This window comes from Sapajus apella, unplaced genomic scaffold (assembly GCF_009761245.1).
Source record: "Sapajus apella isolate SASKATOON/1434 unplaced genomic scaffold, GSC_monkey_1.0 scaffold89, whole genome shotgun sequence".
Taxonomy (NCBI): Eukaryota; Metazoa; Chordata; class Mammalia; order Primates; family Cebidae; genus Sapajus; species Sapajus apella.
In genome coordinates, this window is record NW_022437029.1 from 7,986,826 (window position 1) to 8,008,167 (window position 21,342).

Below are 21,342 nucleotides of genomic sequence, written 5' to 3' on the forward strand. Positions count from 1 at the left end.
TAAGTTTAATTAGATCCCATTTGTCTATTTTGGCTTTTGTTGCCATTGTTTTTGGTGTTTTAATCATGAAGTCCTTGCCTATGCCTATGTCCTGAATGTTGTTGCTTAGGTTTTCTTCTAGCGTTTTCATAGTGTTAGTTCTTAATCTTTAATCCATCTGGAGTTAATTTTTGTATAAGGTGTAAGGAAATGGTCCAGTTTCAGCTTCCTGCATATGGCTAGCCAGTTTTCTCAACACCTTTTATTAAACAGGGAATCCTTTCCCCATTGCTTGTTTCTGTCAGGTTTGTTGAAGATCAGATGGTTATAGATGTGTGGCGTTGCTTCCAAGGCCTCAGTTCTGTTCCATTGGTCTATATCTCTGTTTTGGTACCAGTACCATGCTGTTTTGATTACTGTAGCCTTGTAGTATAGTTTGAAGCCAGGTAGCATGATGCCTCCAGCTTTGTTCTTTTTGCTTAGGATTGTCTTGGATATGCAAGCTGTCTTTCGATTCCAAATGAAGTTTAAAGTGGTTTTTTCCAGTTCTGGGAAGAAGGTCAATGGTAGCTTGATGGGGATAGCATTGAATCTATAAATTACTTTGGGAAATATGGCCATTTTCACAATATTGATTCTTCCTAACCATGAGCATGAAATGTTTTTCCATCTGTTTGTGTCCTCTCTTATTTTCTTGATCAGTGGTTTGTAGTTTTCCTTGAAGAGAAGTTTTACATCCTTTGTTAGTTGTATTCCTAGGTATTTTATTCTCTTTGTAGCAACTGTAAATGGGAATTCAGTCATGATTTGGCTTGCTGTTTGTCTGTTGTTGGTGTATAGGAATGCTTGTGATTTCTGCACTTTGATTTTGTATCCTGAGACTTTTTCGAAGTTGCTTATCAGCTTAAGGAGGTTTTGGGCTGAGACAATGGGATCTTCTAAATATACGATCATGTCGTCTGCAAATAGGGACAATTTGCCTTGAGTTTCTTTGGGTTTGTTCATTTTGTGTGTTTTTTTCCTCCATTTACTCAGCACAATGTTAAAGTCAAAATAAGAATTGCATAAATGGGCCATGGTGACCTGTAATCCCAGCACTTTGGGAGGCAGACACAGGCAAATCACCTGAGGTCAGGAGTTTGAGACCAGCCTGACCAATACAAAATACAAAATGAGTCGGGAGTGGCAGTGCATGCCTGTAATCCCAGCTATTCCTGAGGCTGAGGCAAGAGAATCGCTTGAATCTGGGAGGCAGAGATTGCAGTGAGTGGTGATGGCACCTTTGCACTTCAGCCTAGGCAACAAAAGTGAAATTCCGTCTCAAAAAAAAAAAAAAAAAAAAAGAATTGTATAAATGTACTTGAACACTAGATCAAAAAGATAATGTATGGACTGGTTAAATATCAATTGGGGGAGATACAGGATTAGTAAACACAAAGAGAAAGAAAATTATCAAAGTGGGTAGAGTCAGGGGCTGATCAGAGAGGAAGGAGAACAGAGAGGACCCCAGAACCATGCTGAAGTAGATGTGGAAGAGGAAGCTCAGCAAATTGTCCTGAGGTCATTGATCTGTAGGCCTTTGAGTGAAATAAGCCATTGTTCTTGTAATGTACAACGGAGACAAGACAGTGAAATAGTGCATTGACTAAGAAGGTAGAGAGAGGGTTCCCAGTCGTTTTCTTTGTCCCTTTTCTTTACTGTCAGTTGCTTCACTGAATGATTTGTTTTCTCAAAATTTCACAATCGTGTATTAATTATCATAGGATATCCCAAAGTTGATGTTACCTCTTTGTATTAATACATATACCTGGATTCCTGCTTCCATAACGTCCTTGCTAAACTCCTCCTCCTCAAAGATGTAATCTCTCCCTCTATGATGAAGTAATCTTTTTGTAGTTAAAGGAACTTTGGGAGTTGAGCTCTAAATTTGCTTTCAGATTTTTGTAAGTGACTAAGGTAAGAGGACGCTTGTCTCCTGGCCGTGTTTAAATTACTCATTCAGCAAACTTTATTGTGTACCTAGTACAGGTAAGAAAACTGAAGGTTATTTGCTGTTAAGTAAACTAAATATAGTTTGTTTCAACTGTATTTATGAATTTGAAGCATGTTACCTTGTATTTCCTTGGGAAATCCCTGAGACCTTCTGATTTTGAAACGGGAAAGGTTCTCTTGTCTCCCTCACAGGGTGTACAATGAAGGTGTGGCTTGCCTCTCCAGTGCCCCGCAGCTCAAACCTCTAGGGGAGCATACAGACAGGCAGGATGTGAGGCTCCAACCCCATAGCAGTGTCTAGGGGTGAATGTTTACAGCTGAAGCCCCAGTGGGCGTGTGTTACAGCCTGTTCTTTTAGTGTGCCGTCTATTGGTGGCTTGTGTTAACCAGCTCCATGAGACCCTCTATCCTGTCACAAGAACAGAGGGCTTTCTGTCCCGGGTTCTTGCCTTGGTAAACCAGAAGAATTATGTCACACGTGGGCTTGGAGAATTAGTATGAAATTTTGAATGGAAGTAGCTCTCAGCAGATGGAGGAGCCAGAAGGGAGATGGTTTTCCCTGTGGAGTTGGGCACTGGGCAGGCCTGGCTCTCCTCTGAATGTCCCAGCCAAACTCTGTCTTGTCCTGCTGGTCGATGGCCTGCAGAGTGCTGGCATCTGTCAGTGTGCTCTTCTGCTGGCATGTACCCTCAACATCTTCTCGCCATCCAGCTGCTTGTGTCTTCTGGTGATGTGCTCCTGTAGACGTCTGGCTGCCTGTGTGTCTGACCGCTAGTGTCTTGGGATTTTATAGGCCCAGGATAGGGGCATGGTGGGCCAGGATGGTCTTGGAAAATGCAACATTTGAGCTAAAAGCAGGACTTCCTGTCCTTACCTAGGTCTGTTGAAGTGGAGCCCTAGCCAGGGATCTGCCTTTCTCTACCCAGCACTTCCCTACCTCACTCTCATATCAATATCACTATACAATATGTTGTCTCCTCATTGAAAACAGACAAATTAGCAAGCTCTAACTGTGCTTTGTTTACTACAGGAAACACATGCCAGGATCAATTGACTTGACAGGTAATCCCTTTGCCCTCAAGTAACCTCCTACCCCAGGAAGCCCATCCTTGCCCCGTAGAACAGTGGGCTAACAATGTAAACTACACTTCCCAGAAGCCTTTACCCACCACTTCCTGTTAGGTTTAGCCAATGGAAACACTTACAGGAAATTAGAGGGTGGGTGGAGGAGGGGTGAAGTCACGGTATTAGTAACTCCCCTCTGCGTTCACAGGCTTTTCCAGCATGTGTTTTGTCTCTCCTGGAAGTCTGTTCTCACCAAGCAGATCAGCCCTCAAAGGCCCCGGCTCCTGGACCCTGGTATCCCTTATCTTTGCACCTCCTAACAGCTTCCTGCAGTTGTCAATGTCTAGATTGCTTCACTTTCCTTGTTTTCAGATCTTCCAGTACCTCCTTAACTTGCTTTTGTATTAGACACCCATGATAAACCATCTGGGCATGAGCTGTCTTCCAGGCAGACTCTGACTGACATAGTCAAATCTTCCTCATTCATCTTTGTGACCCATATCTGATGTTTCTTCTTGGTTTGCACTTTGACCATAAGCTGACTTGCTGCACGCACTTTAGAAACTGTCTTTAATCCTGGAGGAGAGAGGCTTCAAATTGCCTTTATTCGTCAGCCTCGCTGGTTTGAGGGTCTATTTGTCCAGGGTCCACGGAGGCATGCCAGACAGAAACTGCTGAGAACAAGCAGGGGGTGTGCAGGCTGCATGATTCCTTGGATTCCGATGGTCTTTGATGGAAGGTAGTTTCTCTCTGATGAGATGTTATTTTGAATATTATAATCTTTTGGAAAAATAACGCTGTCATCATCTGCGTATGTTTGCCTTCTTCAGTAGCATTTCTGAGATCTACAGCATTTTTAACATACACTGTGCAGCTTCCAGGAAGAAAAACAAACATCTAAAGAGAAAACACACCCATGTTTGGTGGCAGCCTCCAGATATCAAGATCTGGATCACTGAAAGAGGTAACTCCATATTGGTTATAGTGAATTATAAGTGGTTTTTAAATAGTCAGTTGACTGCTTTGTCTTCCGTCATACCTACATCCCATCAATTTTCAATGCTCCTCAAACTGATCTTTCCAAAGCCAAATCTGATCACATTTCCCAGCTTTAAAATCTCTATTGGATTTTCATAGCTTTGAACTATTTCAAAGACCAAATAGTTCAGCATGACAGGATACTTCATACTTCATATATGCAATTCCTGCCTTTCTCTGTAGTCTCCTACCTGCTATTTCTGTCCTCCCCCATTATTCCCTCTGGCTTCCAAAAGTTTCCTAAGTCTGCCATATTTTTAAAATACCTGTCATTTTGTGTTTGGTGATCTATTTTCTCTCCTTTCTTTCTCTGACTCACCCCTAGTCTTTTCAGGCTCAGCTGACATGCCACCTGAAATCTACCCCTGCCTGCCTTCTGTCCCTATCCCTATCTGACAGAACACCAGCCCCAGGGCTTCCATAGGACCTGCTGCATACCCTACACTTTACACAGTGCGGGAAATCACCTGTTTCCCTGACCAGCTTCCCTGGCACACTAGCTGTTCTCCTGGGCAGGGACATCCTCTTGTGCTTTCTTATTTTTGTCAGCATGTAATATAATCAGCTCTTAATACATGCTCCCTCCATCAGTGCATAAGCGTTCCAGACGCTCCACATTCTTATCAACTCTGAGTATTCTCAGTCTTTTTAAATGTTAGCCATATGAAAGCATGTGTGGTATTTTATTGCGGTTTTAATTTGCACCTCCCTAGTAACTAATGATGTTGAAGTTATTTTGACATATTTATTAACCACATGTATATCTTCTTTTGTCAAGGGTTTGTTCAGGTTTTTGGTTCGTTTTAATTTAATTTTTTTACTTTTATTATTGATTCATAAGGGCCTAATGAACACAATTTTAATGGCTTGATAAGTACATATTGGTTTGACAGAACTAAGAGAACTTTTGTCACAGTGTCTTTGAGATTGGTTTTTATTTTTGTATAAGAAGAAAAATATGGTATTATTTTGAGTTATATGAATCACTGACTTTAAAATAATCCTATATTATATAAAAAGGAGAAATTCCAAATAATATCTGACTACGAAATATTGATTTGTTATTTAGCACACATTTATAATAAATACATGATGAAATTTGGATTATTCTTTAGGGAGGATCGAAATGTAACTGATAATCACAAAATAATGTACTTCTTCAGAAAAAAGAATTCACTCTAACTAAAAATATTTCTATCACATTTTGGCTAAATACACAGGGGGAAACATGACACTAACCATTTTCTAGGGAAGGAATTTGTATCTAAATTATTTTTTATAGGAAATGGATATGTTTATCATAGATTCTGAACACACCATACAGATAACAGAATTGGTTCTTAATGTTTTGATCATTGCCAGAGCAAGCACATTTCCGGATTTATTTATTTTTTCCCAAAAGGTTGAGTAAGACATAACAAACACTTCCTGCCACAGGCTTGGCTTGGCGGTAGGTCGGATACCTGGGTTATATAAATCTTTATGCTGAGCGTTTATGACATTTCAACTTAGAAGTTCATTCAGTTTGATGATTGAGGCAGCAGGCAATTATGACATTAAACAGTTCACAGACCTTAACCCAAGCCCCAAATGGTTTAATTTTTTTAATGGCTGACTGCCTCTCCCGATGTGCACAGACCAATGCAGAGTTTAAAACCCTCACCCATCTTAATTGCCCCTGCTTTGTTGCAAGCACCACTGACTGCCTTCTAGTTCCAAATGTCTTCGGGTATTAAAAATTATCAATAGAAAGTAATAGAAAGTAATCCAGACTTACACTGGCGATACAATTGGCCACATATGCCCTAGTGGAGCATAAAATAAGAAAGATCGTTACTATTACTGCCAAAGTATCATATGGAAGAACATACTTTAAAAGTGAATCACATTATGCCTGTTGAGTCAATTATTTCTACTTGCAAAGACAGGGCTTATTCCTGAAGAGGACTTTTCTTTCATAGGTAAAGACATAGTCATAGATTCAAATGTATTCTTGATTGAAGAACACATTTGTAAGATGCTACTCACCAGAGTTGCCAGATTGGGAGAAAATACAAAATGGAATTTTATCTACTAATAACATATGTGCACCTACTAATATTTCCTTTGTTTCTGAACTCACTGCAATTAGTAGGTTGGCATCATATTAAAATTCTACAATGTTCACAATTTTTTAATATTGAATTGATTTTTCAATATTGACTCGATCTTTCAGTACCACATTGTAAATGTAATCAGTGTTGGTTGTGAACTCTAGATAGCAGCAGTAGGCTTCTAGAAAGATGACTGAAGGCTTAGGGCAATGCTTTTATTGAAGCAGATGGAGTTAGTGAGTGTACAATATTTTAAGAAATGCCTTCTACAACCATTAAAAATCCCTGAAATGAGAGTTTGAAATGCCTATTGGTTACCTGTGATAGATCGAGTTCACATCGACTCTTTTATCTGGGTCTTGAAATATATTTTACTAGTCACAGTGCTAGAAAAGAACATTAAAGATATTTTAGTTAATTTATTCTTTCCTACCATCTGCAGCATAAAGCTATTTTCAAAAACGTATAGAATACTTTCACCATAGATGTAATTTCCTTAAAGAATCTTGACAGTATTTTGTCAATAAGTTAATATAAAAAATGGGGTTGATATTTCTCAAAATCATATCCTGTTTCAATCCTCCTAAGACAAATTGTCTCACCCTCAACCCAGCTTACAGTGTTAATCACTACATTTGCAATCATATTTGAATCCTTCTGTTAAAAAAAAAATTTAGTTCGTGTTACTTGTCAACAGAGGTTGCTTTTGCCTTCTTGGAAAGTCATTTGGTTACCCAATGTACTCTTCTTATTACTTGGAAAGCTCTTTTTCAGTCAGAACACTAGTGATTCTGAGAACTAGTCATGATGGTGACCAGAGGTGAGTGGGGATAACTGGTAGTTGTATTGGCCCAAATCCCCTTCTACAATACCAGAGCATAGGACCTTGAGCTTGTAGGCTTGATAGTTTATTTGCCACAGAGATGAACATTCCATATAACTTTATCATTTAAAGCTAATTTACAATTGTTAGCAATTACTGGATTTTAATTTTAATTTTTACTTTTTTTTGGAGACAGAGCTTCACTCTGTCACCCAGGCTGGAGTACAGTGGCACGATCATAGCTCACTGCAGCTTTAACCTCCCTAGCTTAAGCAGTTCTCCCACCTCAGCCTCCTGAGTAGCTGGGACTACAAGCATGTGCCACCATGCCTGGCCAATTTTTATTTTTTATTTATTTTTTTTTTTGGTAGAGTCATGGTTTCACTGTGTTATCCAGCTGGTCTCAAACTCTTAGGTTCAAGTGATCCTCCATCTCTCAGAATGTTGAGATTACAGGTGTGAGCCACCATACCTGGCCATTGATGGATTTTAGAATGATTCCTTTATTTTATATCAAAAATTTTGTATTTCTAGGGAAAAGGTTAAACATTCTTCAGATTCTAGGAGGTTAGGAAATACTGATATTTACTCGGGGTGACTGGCCAAATATTAGCCAAAGTTATAAATTGTAGGGAAACTCAACCTTGTATGGTATTCACTAGGTGTGCTCTATCCTAGTTCCAACAAATGTAAGATGTTCTCGTCTTAGGAGAGATTTGCCAAAACATAAGTGTCTGGTCAATACCGGTAGTCAAGCATGAACCTTCAAATCTCACAAACATGTGTTACTTTCACTGCATTTCTTATATTTTATCCTCTATCGCATCTCTCATCTATATTCCCCCAAGAGCTTCTTCTTATCAGTCTTTTACCACAGCTTCCTGCAGCTGTTATTCTTATTTATTTTCCTCTCTGCCTCTCTGCCAAGATTCTGGGGGCCTTCGTGGTTATCACTGTGTACCCCTCAGCACACAGAAAAAAGTCCTCACACGAGGGAGTTAATAAAGTCTGAGTGAGAGAGTGCATGGATGAATGAGTGAGTGGAACGTCCAGAGATGATAAAACCAGCTCATTTTCCCCCAGGGACCCAGAAAAAAACTAATCTGAATATGTAGATAAATATGGCGAGGTTAAACTGGGAAACCAGGTGTCTCATGAAGGGGTGAGTCAAGGAAACTAACACAGTTATAGAAACAATTCACTATCATTCATTTATTATTTACTTATTTAGAAACGGAGTTTTGCCATGTTGCCCAGGCTGGTCTTGAACTCCTGAGCTCAAGTGATCCTCCTGCTTTGGCCTCCAAAAGTGCTGAGATTACAGCTGTGAGCCACTGCACCTGGGCTAACAATTCACTGTTAACTACCTGTGCTTCTAATTTACTCAAAATCTCTGCCTTGAAAATCGCATCTCATTAAAAAAATACATTCTTCCTTGATGTAAATGAAATCTGGCCCTGCCACCTTCTGCCTCCCCACTGCTACCCCCACCATATTTTGGGCCATTTCCTGTACCTACCAAAAGCTCTGTTTGCTGCCCAGTCCACAGTCATGAACTACATTGCTTCCTTCCTTTGGTTCTTCACCTTCCTTAAACATCCTTCTTTTTGCTCTTTACCTACTAAATAATATCGTAATAGCATCTTCTAGTAAGGGCTTACTATGTTTCAGGCACCATGCTAAGGGCTTCACTGAAGTACTACGTTTAATTCTCATAACAACCTATGTCAAAGTATTTTGATCCTCATTTCAAAGTTGAGGAATCTAAAGTTTCAAGAGGTTCAAAGTCATGCATCTTATTCATCCTCCTCCAAGTGAATTCAAGTGACATTTCCTATGGGAAGCCACTTTGACTCACAGGACCAGGTAGGTATCTTCCTGGGGATGCAGGGCACAAATGTCACTGTCAGATTGTTATCTGTATGTGCCTTGGAACTCTGTATTTCTTTAGGATAGAATCATGCTTTATGGACCATTATAATATTGGGGCCAAGAACAGTGGTACTTGGCAAGGGTTCAATATAATTTGCTTTGTATTTGGTTTGGCTTTTATTCCTTGTTTAAATAATAACGAACACTTGGTCCCTGACTCACGGACTTCCTCTCCACTGTGAGTCCTTCTGGGTAATACATTCGACACTAAGATGCTTCGCTTTTGTCCTCACACCACCAATCTCCAAGCCAGGATCAGGCATCCCAGGTGCTTTTTCTGCTTGTACTTTCCAGATGACAAATAGTGCTAACAAAAGCCTTTCTTGAGCCTCAGGAGAATCACTTGAACCCAGGAGACGGAGACTGCAGTGAGATGAGATGGCACCAATGCACTCTAGCCTGGGACAACACAGTGAGACTCTGTCTTTAAAAAAAAGAAAAAACAACTATATTGTTGATTCATTTTACATTAAACTTACAGCAAGCAGCACCGTAACTTATGCTGATCCACACACCAGTGGGCACACGGCAGAAGTGGTTAACAGCACAGCCCCAAAGCCACACTGCCCAAGTTCTGTGTCATTGGGAAAATCATTGCCCTCTCAGAGTCTCCAAGCCCACGTTGATACAAGTGTATCACGAAATGACCTACCACATAGGGATGGCATAAGGATTACTTGAGTCATTAAATGAGGCATCTATACAGCTTATATAGACTCATACACGTGTGTGCATATGCATGTGTATATAGTTGATTTTCATTATTTGTGGGTGTAGTAGTCACATTTTCATCGATCAATCAATACAAAATTTTGTTTGATACACTCTAAAAAAATCTATATTGTTGGCCAGGCGTGGTGGCTCACACCTGCAATCCCAGCACTTTCGGAGGCTGAGGCCGGAGGATCATGAGGTCAAGAGTGTGAGACCAACCTGACAACATGGTGAAACCCTGTCTGTACTAAAAGTACAAAAATTAGCTGGGTGTGGTGGCGTGTGCCTGTAATCACAGCTACTCAGGAGGCTGAGGGAGGAGAATCACTTGAACCCAGGAGGCAGAGGTTGCAGTGAGCTGAGACGGCACCACTGCACTCCAGCCTGGGCAACAGAGCGAGACTCTGTCTTAAAAAAAAATCTATATTGTTGATTCATTTTACATTAAACTCACAGCCAGCAGCACCATAACTTATGCTGAATGAGGCTCATTTAATACACATATTTTCTCCACAGGTCGCATCACAGCCTTCTCATACAGGAACACTGGAAAGCACCTCAGCACTACAATTGAGGTCCATTTTAAACAGGAAAATCTCCATCAGAAAGCCTCATACTGGAAAAATGTATTACTACATAGATTGTGAAAAGGACGCTTATTCAGGAAGCTGAAACAAGAAGACCATCATCTTGCTCAGCCTCAGCTGAGGACTTGCACATTGTGCAGCTTCAATGTTTTGCCATTCTGTGCATGTCTACAGATGAATTTAAAAGTACCAAGAGAATTGATTTGGGGGTGTTACATTAAGTCTAGCCTAAAGCTGACTCTTTATATATTTTAAGTGTATCCTAAAGGTTTCTCAGCGCATAGTGAACTGTCACCCAGCTGGACGTGTAAACACACTATCACCTAATCTTGCAACAACTGGCTGAGTCTCAGCCAATCACAGCAGTCATATGTCAACCACTCACAGGCAGTCAACTGTTCACATCATGTTCCAGTGAAACAAACACTGCTCAGCTGTAACCAATCCAGCTGTTTTTGTATCTCACTTCCTTTTTCTGAACATCACTTTTCTATTTCTGTTCATAGATCCTCTCCGACCACACGGTAGCATGGGGTCTCTCTGAACCTATTCTGCCCGATTCATGACTCCTTTGCTCAATTAAACTCTGTGAAATTTAATTTGCTTAAAGTTTCTCTTTTAACAGGAGTTACAAATCAATTTTCGCAAGTAGGCGAGTTTACAAAAGTATAATCCACGATGAGGATGGACCCTACACCCACGCACACATTACCAGGTACTTTTTGAGCAGGCGGGTCTCTGTGATTCTAGTTCCAGTATCCTCTTCTGCCTTTACCCTCATCACCTCTTTTTTAGTTTGTTTTGTTTTTGAAGTAAGATCTCACTCTGTTGCCAGGCTAGAGCAGAGTGGCATAAACACGGCTCATTGTAACCTTGAACTCTTGGATCCAAGCAATCCTACCACCTCTGCCTCCAGAGTAGCTGGGACCCCAGGTGCACACCACCATACCCAGATAATTTTTTTGTAGAGACGGTCTCACTGTGTTGTCTTGAACTCCTGGGCTCAGGTGACCCTCCCACCTTAGCGTCCCAAAGCTCTGTGATTACAGGCATATGCCACCACATCCGGCCTGCCCTTACCACTTCTTGCAGCACTTGGTTCTATCAACCATCCCTGTCCCACCCCATCACTTCAAACATGCTCAGACCTTTTCCATGTTAAAAAAAAGAAAAGAGAAAAGGGGCAGGTGCGGTGGCTCACACCCGTAATCCTAGCACTTTAGGAGACCAAGGCAGGCAGATTGCCCGAGCACAGGTATCCAAGAGCAGCCTGGGCAACACAGTGAAACCCCGTCACTAAAATACAAAATATTAACTGGGGGTGGGGGCGTGTGCCTGTAATCCCAGCTACTCAGGAGGCTGAGGCAGGAGAATTGCTTGAACCCAGGAGGCTGAGGTTGCAGTGAGCCAAGATCGTGCCGCTACACTCCAGCCTGGGCGACAGAGTGAGACTCTGTCTCAAAAAAAAAGAGAAAGAGAGAAAGAAATACACATGCACTTTCTCACCCTTACATCCCCATTTGTCTCCTCTCTTCTTTAATGAAATTCTCAACAGACCGTTCTTCTCTCACTAACTATAGTTCTTCACCTACTGCCCCTACTTCAAACCATCATGAACCAGCATGTGCAGCATCCACAATACTGAAACTGCTCTTCCTAGGACCACCAGCCACCGACTCACTGCCCGTCTAATACCTACTTTCTCATGCTGACCTTTCTGGACTACTTCCCCACATTTGACACTTCCCTCCCCACCTTAGAGTCTCTTGGATCCATCAGATTGTACCACACAGTGCTGCCCCACACTTTTCGGGGTGTATTTTTGCTGTCATCTCCCTGGATTGCACTTCTCTTCCTGCCTCTGAGATGTCATTGCCCCCAGGCCTCTAACCCCTTCTTGCTTAAATATTCTCCATGACTTCCAGTGTCTGCACGGTGCCCATATTTGCATCTCCAGTTCAACCTCACCCCTTGATTTCTTATCACAAGTTTTCGCTCTTCCTTGCCTGGACTGGTTTCTCCTCTGACTTCGACTCCTCACCTATCCAATACCTAAACAAATGTAAGATTCAGGCGGGTGTTGTATAAGATTTAAAGCTGCTTTCGATGTCAGGACCCTACACAAAGACACTCAGAGGTGAGAGACAGAACTTGCTACCTACAGCACCAAGCTAGAGCGGGCTACTGACAGAGTCATGCAGGAACTTGCAATGGGGCAGGGTAAGAGCAAGCTGGGGCTGCTGGAGACAGCTTGCATACGGCAAGCAAGGTGGGCTTAGCTCGGTTTTCAGGCTGCCTGTGGGTTCACTAATTTGAATACTTTATTGGGTTTCTAGGCATTGAATCTGCCCCTAGTTTTCTGGCATCTGGACCCAGGGAGATAAATGTGGGTACACAGGGACCCCACAGGGTGAGAGCCCAACAAGAAAAGTGGTCGAGATATGGACTTAATCAGACGCCAAGAAGGAACTGATCAGCCTCTAGTCAGGGCCTCAAAACTGGGTCAAGACACCATTATTAAAAAACAACTGTACTATAGCAGGCATCGGCTGCTCCAGTGAGACTGAGAACTTGTGGGAGATCAGTGTCCCTTTCCTAGGTACTGAATTACACTTGTCCACTTAGGTGTCTGTCTCCCTTAGTTGGCTGACAGCTGCAATGGCAAGAATGGTGTCTTGTTAATCTTTGTACTCCACCATCCAGCACACAGAAAAGTGCTTAATATTTCCCAAATGGATTAATAAAAGGTGAAACATAGAGAATCAAATAGAACATTGCCTAGAGCTTAGAAAAGAAGCACATGTGTTTAAAAATATCTTTTTGGGGAAAAAAAATCAATTTCTAGAAAATGCAAGAAACAAGCACGGGCTCTAAAGTGAAGCTTGGTGTCTAAGTGAACTAGGTATTAAGTTGCTATGGGAAAAAATTAATTCATTTGAGGACAGATGAGAAGGGTATAACGGAGATTAATTAAAATTTAGTTTATCAGATTTTTCTCAGGAGATTGGCAATTTAGTCAGAGGAAAATCTTATTTAAGTGCCTAAGTATATTTCAGCTTATAAGTGGGATGCATGATAAAATGAAAACAGAATATCAGTGTATGTTAAGTAGTTACCATTTTAGAATTTGAAATCCTCTAAAATTCTAAGACTAGAAAATAAAAGTCTCAGGGTAAAAGTTTGCAGCTATCTCTCTCTGATGAATACTTAAAATACCAGACGCATGGAGTCACTGATGGCTTTCATGTCCCTAAAGCTGACGGACTCCAGTTGGTATTCATCTCATCAGTGAAAACCCATGGGATTGCTCCATCCAGGAAGTTTTCTATTCTCTGGGCTTCTTTATATTGATCTCTCTTGGATTTCCTCCTGTTCTCTGGCTGGTTTTGTTTTGGTTTAGGCATCATTTTCTGGCCCCTTTCCTCTACCCCACCTCTAAATTCCCAAGGAATCTGTCCTGATTCTCATTGCTTTCTTGATCTACATCCTCCCTCAGATAGCTTACCTACTCTCCTGGCTTTAATGCAAATCTCTGTGCCATCAATTCCCAGTTTCATGTCTGTGTTCCCTAAAATGCTTTTGCACAACGAAGGAAACAATCAACAGAATGAAGAGGCACCATACAAAACGAGAGAAAATATTTGTACATCATTCATCTGAGAGGGGTTGATATCCAAAATATATAAGGAACTTAAGCAACTCAATAGTAAGAAAACAACCCAATTGAAAATAGGCAGAGGATCAGAATACACATTTCTCAAAGAAGACATTTAAAAGGCCAATAAGTATATGAAAAAAGGCTGGGTGTGGTGGCTCACGCTTGTAATCCCAGCACTGTGGGAGGTCAAGGCAGGTAGATCACAAGGTCAGGAGATTGAGACCAGCCTGGCCTACATGGTGAAACCCCATCTCTACTAAAAATACAAATATTAGCTGGGCGTGGTGGCATGAGCCTGTAATCCCAGCTACTGGGGAGGCTGAGGCAGGATAATGGCTTGAACCCAGGAGGTGGAGGTTGCAGTGAGCCAAGATCGTGCCACTGTACTCCAGCCTGGGTAACAGAGCAAGACACCATCTCAAAGAACAAAAAAAAGTGTATGAAAAAATTGCCCCAAATTACTAGAGAAATGTAAATCAAATCACAGTGAAATATCACCTCACATCTGTTAGAATGGCTGTTATCAAAAAGATAAGGAGGTGATAAGAAGTGTTGGAGAAGATGAAGGGAAGAGGGAATCCTTGCCCTTTGTTAATGGAAATGTAAATTAGCCCAGCCACCATGGAAAACAATATGGAAGTTCCTCAGAACATTAAAAATAGAACTAGCATATGATCCAGCAATTCCACTGCTGAGCACATATCCAAAGGAAATGAAATCAGTATGTCTAAGAGATACCTGCACTTTCATGTTTATTGTAGAGCTGTTCACAATAGCCAAGTTACGGAATCAACCTAAGTGTCCATCAACAAATGACTAAAGAAAATGGTATGTATACACAACAGAATACTATTCAGCTTTAAAAAGAGAAGGAAATCCTGTCATTTGTGACAACATAAATGAACCTGGAGAACGTTGCACTAAGTGAAATAAGCCATTCACTGAAAGGCAAATGCCGGATGATCTCACTTCTATGTGGAATCTAAAAAAGTTGAGCTCATAAAAGCAGAGAGTAAAATGGTGGTTATTAGAGGCTGGGAATGGAGCAGTAGGAGTGGGAAAATGCTGATCAAGGGATACAAAATTTCCGTGAGATAGGAGGACTAGTCAAAGAGATCTATTGTATAATATGTTGGCTATAGTTAATAACAATGTACATATTGTATTCTAGAAAATTGCCAGGAGAGTAGATTTTAAGTGTTCTTAACAGAAAAAAAAAAAAAAAACTATGTGATGTAATGGATATGTAAATTAGCCTGATTTAGCTATTTCTAATGTATTCATATTTCAATATATTATACCATATCAAACTGTACCATAAATATGTACAGTTTTTACTTGTCAATTTAAAATTAAAATAAAATTAAAACTCTGAGGAAATACGGGCAAAGTGAAGAGAGCATACACAAACTTACCTATGGGAGAGAGTAGTATGCTGAGGCCACCTGCTACCTCGGGCCAGTCCTAGCTGTCCCACTCCCCAGAAATGAGGAAATGAGGTCTGATACTCACCTATAATTTTCTGAAGTTTAGCTTTGGGAACTAGTACACAGTAAGGGGTTGATAAATAGCAATTACATGTGAAATCATCAACTGGATAAATTCTTTCCCTGGTAATCCCACTGTCTCTGAGATCCCAGAGTTATTATGAGTGACTAACAACAATCTTGGGTGAGAACTGGAAGGGGAAGCAGAGTTTGGCTGCTGTGTGAAGTGCTCTGGGGAACAAGGATTTGATGAGGTAAATGCTTGAAAACATATCGAATGTGCTCTTTTCTAAACAGGAAGCAAAAGGACTATCATGCAGATTGCCTTAGTATTTTGGGTCAAAGCAAGAAAAAAGTGCTGTGATATATAGCACGTCAATTATAACAATAACAGAAACCAGCATTTGTTGGGGTTTCCTCTATCCTGGGACTACCGAGGGCACCTTATGGCTGTTGGCCTATGAATCAAACCACTGTGTGATGGAAGCTGTGAGCACCAGAGATCCCCTTTTAGCATGCTGGCTATGGACAAGAAGCTGAGCAGGATATTAGAAAGGTAAAAACAAATTTCTAATTCCAACTCCAGTAGGCTGTCGGTGACTTTGAATGTATCGGGCAATCTCTTTTAGCTTCACGTCTCTTTGTAATTAGAACTCTATAGTGCAGCTAGGTGTGGTGACTCATACCTGTAATCCCAGCACTTTGGGAGGCTGAGGCAGGAGAATTGCTTTAGGGTATGAGTTCAAGACCAGTCTGGGCAACATGGTGAGATTCTGTCTCTATAAAATATAATAAAATTAGCTGGGCATGGTGGTGCATGCCTGTAGTCCCAGCTACTCCAAGATTGAGGTGGGAGGGTCACTTAAACCAGGAGTAAGAGGCTGCAGCAAGCTGTGATTGTGCCACAGCACTCCAGACTAAGCAACAGAATGAGACCCTTTGTCTTAAAAAAAAAAAAAAAAAAGGAAAAGAATTACATAATGAAAGGTTTTAGGTTTCTTGATGGAACACACAAGAGGTGAGAGGAGTGAGATTAACCTGGGAACTGAACTTTATTCCCTACAAAAATATCAGAATGCCTTAAAATGCATGAATCCTTCAGAATCAATAGGATATCATTTAGGGGAAAAGAGGGCTAGTAATTACTTACTAGGAAACCTAAACTGAAGTCTGGTCAAAGCTAACTGTGGCTCATGACCTCTGTGTGTTTTGTTGGGGGCTGTGGGGTGGAGGGAAGGAAAGAAAATTTGCTCCAGGGAGAACAAAAACCACAATAAGTGGCCACCAGGTATTCTAGAATTTTAGCCTGAATTATTTGGTCACACTAGAGGTTCTCCCTAAAAAAAAAAAAAAAAAAAAAAAGAACTCTTCACATTGGAAATTGGAGTTTTTAAAAGCTGTTATTAACCAGCTTTCACTATAAAGAGAGTTCTCAATCAGGAGTCTTTGCTTGCAGACCATAAGGGTACTTCCTTGCCCTGCCCTGAACCCTACCCAGCCGTGGGAGATTTCTATGTGTCTTGCCTTCTGCAGGTCAGATAGACAATTCCAAATGAACGGCCACACTACCTTGAAGTTACGTATGCTACATAAACAATCTTCAACAGTACCAGGCCCTAGAACATGTGAGATGCATGTATATTCAATGATGAATTTCTTTCTTTAGATTGAAGCTAAAAAGGAGATCCCGATTTGGATTTTATAGCTCAGACATTTCCCTTCGCATCTCTAAAATGTACCCCAAAAATGATATTTTGAGCACTTCACAGAAAGGGTGCCAAATATATCAAGGCAGTGGAAAAGGATTTTTTTTTTTTACATTAACTCAACCTAGGGAATATATCACAAATAATCCTATCTCATGATCATTAAACAAATTTTGAAAATGAATACCAACAACATACTCTTAGGCTAATTAAGACCTAAATTGAGATGAATGGTTTTGGATACTGGACTACATTTTAAAATAATTTCCTCTATTGCATTCACTCAATTGTAATGGAAAGATAGGAATTTTGTTTGCATTCATACGTTAATAGACTCAACAGATATTTATTGAATGGCTGTTATGTGTCCAGCCCTGAGCTGAGCATTGCAGGAACAGTAAAAGAATGCTTTTCAACTGCTCCTCTCCCACTAATATGATTTAGAAATAGTCACTTGTTTAATCATCTCATCTATTTATTTCCCAAGAAAATGGTTCTTCCATATAGTAACTTTTAATATAATGTGTGTCAAGATAAAAAAAAGAAGCATGCAATTATCCAATTTTCATCTACTTAAATTTTAATGACCATACTTACTTGCCCATTCAATTTTGCAACTTTTAGCAGCAGTTTGAGACTTGAGATTCTCGCAGATTTAGTTCCACATGGCCAATGCCTGTTGGACCATGAATTATTTTGCAGTAGGTAGTTTTTTGCTGAAAACAACCTTCCATTTAAAGTACCAATATTCAGAATAATTAATAACATTTCATCTGAACTGCCAATATTCAGAATAATAATTAATCGTGTGGCCTATGATTTTATATTTAGAGAATGACACCCATGTACAATTCTTGAATGTTTTATTCCATGTTATGCCTCAGGAACATGGCAAAATGAAGGGCAGGATGATTTCTATCACACATTTGGCTCAAAAAGCAGGAAAAACTAAGCAATATACTCAGACATTGAATATTCAAGCAGCTAGACCTGGACCCCAGCGGATGCCTGGTAGCGCAACCTGAGAAGGCAGAAACACAGCTGAGCAGGTCACAGTTTCTTTCTCTCAAGTGTGCTTTGAAAAAGATATCCATGTCACTGTTTTAATCAGTTTTTACAGGGGAAAGATTATGCTTTAGGATATTTCTGTGTATAATCACTTAGGTATGTACTTAGCACAAATGCATTCACAATGATGCCATGCAAAGAGCCGTATTTGCTGACTCCATGGTGGGAGATGTTACCTCCACTGGCTTGCTTGCCAAGCTATATCTCTGACTGCCTTGAGGCCAATTAGATCACCACATATCCAACCCCTCAAAATCCACCTTGCTCTGTTTACATACATGGATATGTTTATTACTTGCTACCAGAATTCACAATCATAAATACAGCTCCTTAAAGGCAACATAGATAAACTAAAAAAAAAAAAAATACTAATAGTAGCTAATAAATCATTATAAGTTTAAATTCATCATAGAAATAACTCTAAAGGAAAGAAGATATGGCAAGGGCAGAAAATGTAAACCTGGATATGCAAGGCATCGAAACAGATGTAAAGACTGTAACTTACCCCTGTGTGACTTTAACTCCATTGCTGTCAATTTCCTTTGCACAGGTTCTTGCTCTTCTAAGAACAATGCTAGGCACCGTCTGGGTACCTCTTAGCATCTCACATAGAGAAGACCTGCATCTTCTTCTTTTTTTAATTATAAATGAATTAAATTCACCTACTGAATGACAGTCTAAAGTTGGGTTAAAAACAGATTATTTACAAGAGACATTTCTGAAAAGACAAGAGCTCCCTCTTCACTCATTCTTTCAAACTTAGGGGTTACCTGCAGCCCTTACACTGCATAACACCCCTTGTCTTCTCAAAGCTTTATCGGTACATGACTATACCCCCTTATACCACCCAGAGTTGGCTGTAGATTATTTATAAAATAAAGCCTCAAAACTCTTTTAGGCACCAAGATTTTTATTCACTCACCTTCCTGCTTTAAGATTATAAATATTATATAAGGATTATAAATCAGATTAGTCTCTTTTGGACCCAGGGTTGTGATAGGAACCCTCTCGTTACAAAGTGATGGCAGATCTATGCTGGCTTTGTGTTTTTCTGGCCCCTCTCAACCTCTGGCTGTCCCTTCTCTGTCCTTTCACTGTTGTCCCTTAGCAGTCTATTCTAATGCCTGTAAAATAGAGACTAAAAGTAGCAACCTCAATGTTATGAGGTTTAAGAGAAGGCCCAGCACTAAGCCAGGCTCTCAGGAAATTTCAAACAGTTCCTCCTTGCCCTTCAGTATAGCTCCTTCCATCTGTCATGGGCTGAGGAACCTGAACCAAGCACTTGGGTATAAGTCCTCAGGCCAGGTGAAGGCCTAGGGGGTAAAGTGCATGGGCTTTGTGACTCCACTACCGATGTCCAGGTTTAGGAAGGACTGACTCAGTGAGCAGTTCCAAGGCCACTGAGCTCATGGTTCCCTGTGGCTGTCTCCCTTGTACCTCCATCGTGACCAGGGCTTGAGGAGGAGTCTTTCATTTCCCCTGCCACACTTGCAACAGTATGAGGGGTGCAGCAGAGGCCAAAAACTGAGTGATCAGCACCAGGAAGTCTGTAGGGGACACTGACAAACCAATCGCAAATTTGGTGCCATTTGCTCTTAGGGAAGAGAGGCGGGCCCTGTGCAAGGACAGCAGCTGGAAGGTGAAGGGCAGGCATGGCTCTCAGTAGTGGCAGTGATCCAGCTTGAAGGGGCCATCACAGGGCACGCCCAGGTACTGGGCCTGCTTCTTGGTCAGCTTGGCAAGTTTCACATTCAGCTTGCCCAGGTGGGATTCAGCCATTGCCTCATCCAGCTACTTGGGCAGCAAGTGAAGCTCACCAGGGTACTTGTTTGAGTGGGGGCACAGCTCAATCTGCACCATCACCTTGTTGGTGAAGGGGTCACTCATCCCAAAGCTGGGGTGGCCCATGGCACAACCCAGGCTGACCAGCCGACCCTCAACCAGCCAGATGGTGCCATGCCATTCTTCAGCCAGTCCTGGCCACCTGGGCCTGGGTCACCTTCACAGAGTTCTCACTGAGCCACTTGGCATTGATGTCCATGTCAAAGTGACCAGTGTTACACACGATGGCATCATCCTTCATCTGCTCAAAGTGCTGGCCAAGGATGATGTCAACACAGCGTGTGGTGGTGACAAAGATGTTGTCCTCCTGACAGGCCTCATCTATGGCAGTCACTTCATAGCCCTCCATGGCAGCCTGCGGTGAGTTGATGGGGCCGATCTTGGTGATGATGAAGTGGGTCCCAAAGCCCCACAGGGCCTGGGCGCAGCCCTTGCCCATGTCGCCATAGACTGCTACCACGGCTACCTTGCTGGTAATCATCACATCCGTGGCCCTCTTAATGCCATCTATGAGGGACTCACGGCAGTCTCAGAGGCTGTGAAACTTGCCCTTGGTGATGGAGTTGTTGATGGCAGGCACCTTCAGGTTCCCTTTGGCCATAATCTTGTGTAGGTTGTGGACCCCTGTTGTGGTCTCCTCAGAGATGCCTTGGATGTCCGGCAAGAGTTGTGAGTATTTGGTGTGATCACCACCATCATCCAGAATCATGTTGAGGGGTGCATCTTCAAAGTATAGTGATTGCTGGATGCATCACAGGTACTCCTTGCTTGTTTTGCCCTTCCAGGTATGCACTGGAATGACAGCCTTGGCAATGGCAGCTGCCACCTGCTTCTGGGTGGAGAAGATGTTGCAGCTGAACCACTGTACTTCAGCACCCAGGGTGACAAGGATCTCAGTGAGGATGACTGTGTCCATGGTCACATATGGGCAGCCAGCGATGTGGACGCCCTTCCGTGGCTTGGAGGCCGAATGCAGATCCCACACACACATCAGATCCAGTATCTCACTCTCTGCAATGTCCAGGGCCTTGTGTTCCTAGGTGGCCAGACCAATGTCAGCAACTTTATAGGACAGTTTGTCAGACATGCTGGCAATGTTTCCACATAATGTGATGGACATGGGCAAAGGGGTCCGGGCCTCAGAGAGGGGACAGGCATGGGGCAGGTGGTGCTGGGCATGGTAGATCTGCATTTTCTAGTCCTGATCACCTTCTGACCTGGCTGCTTATGTTTAATGCAACAACATTGTATTCGTCAGGCTAAGCTAGATTTTGCTGCAATGACAGATCACTTAAAGTTCTGTGTGGTTTTTCACACACAAAATATATATTTCCCACTGACACCACATATTCAACACA

The 21,342-nt window shown here is 41.6% G+C and overlaps 1 pseudogene; it reads right to left on the minus strand.

Moving 5' to 3' along the window:
- Nucleotides 1-19,801: 19,801 nt before the first annotated feature.
- On the minus strand, nt 19,802-21,071 carry LOC116534707 (annotated as a pseudogene).
- Between the last annotated feature and the right edge of the window lie 271 nt (nt 21,072-21,342).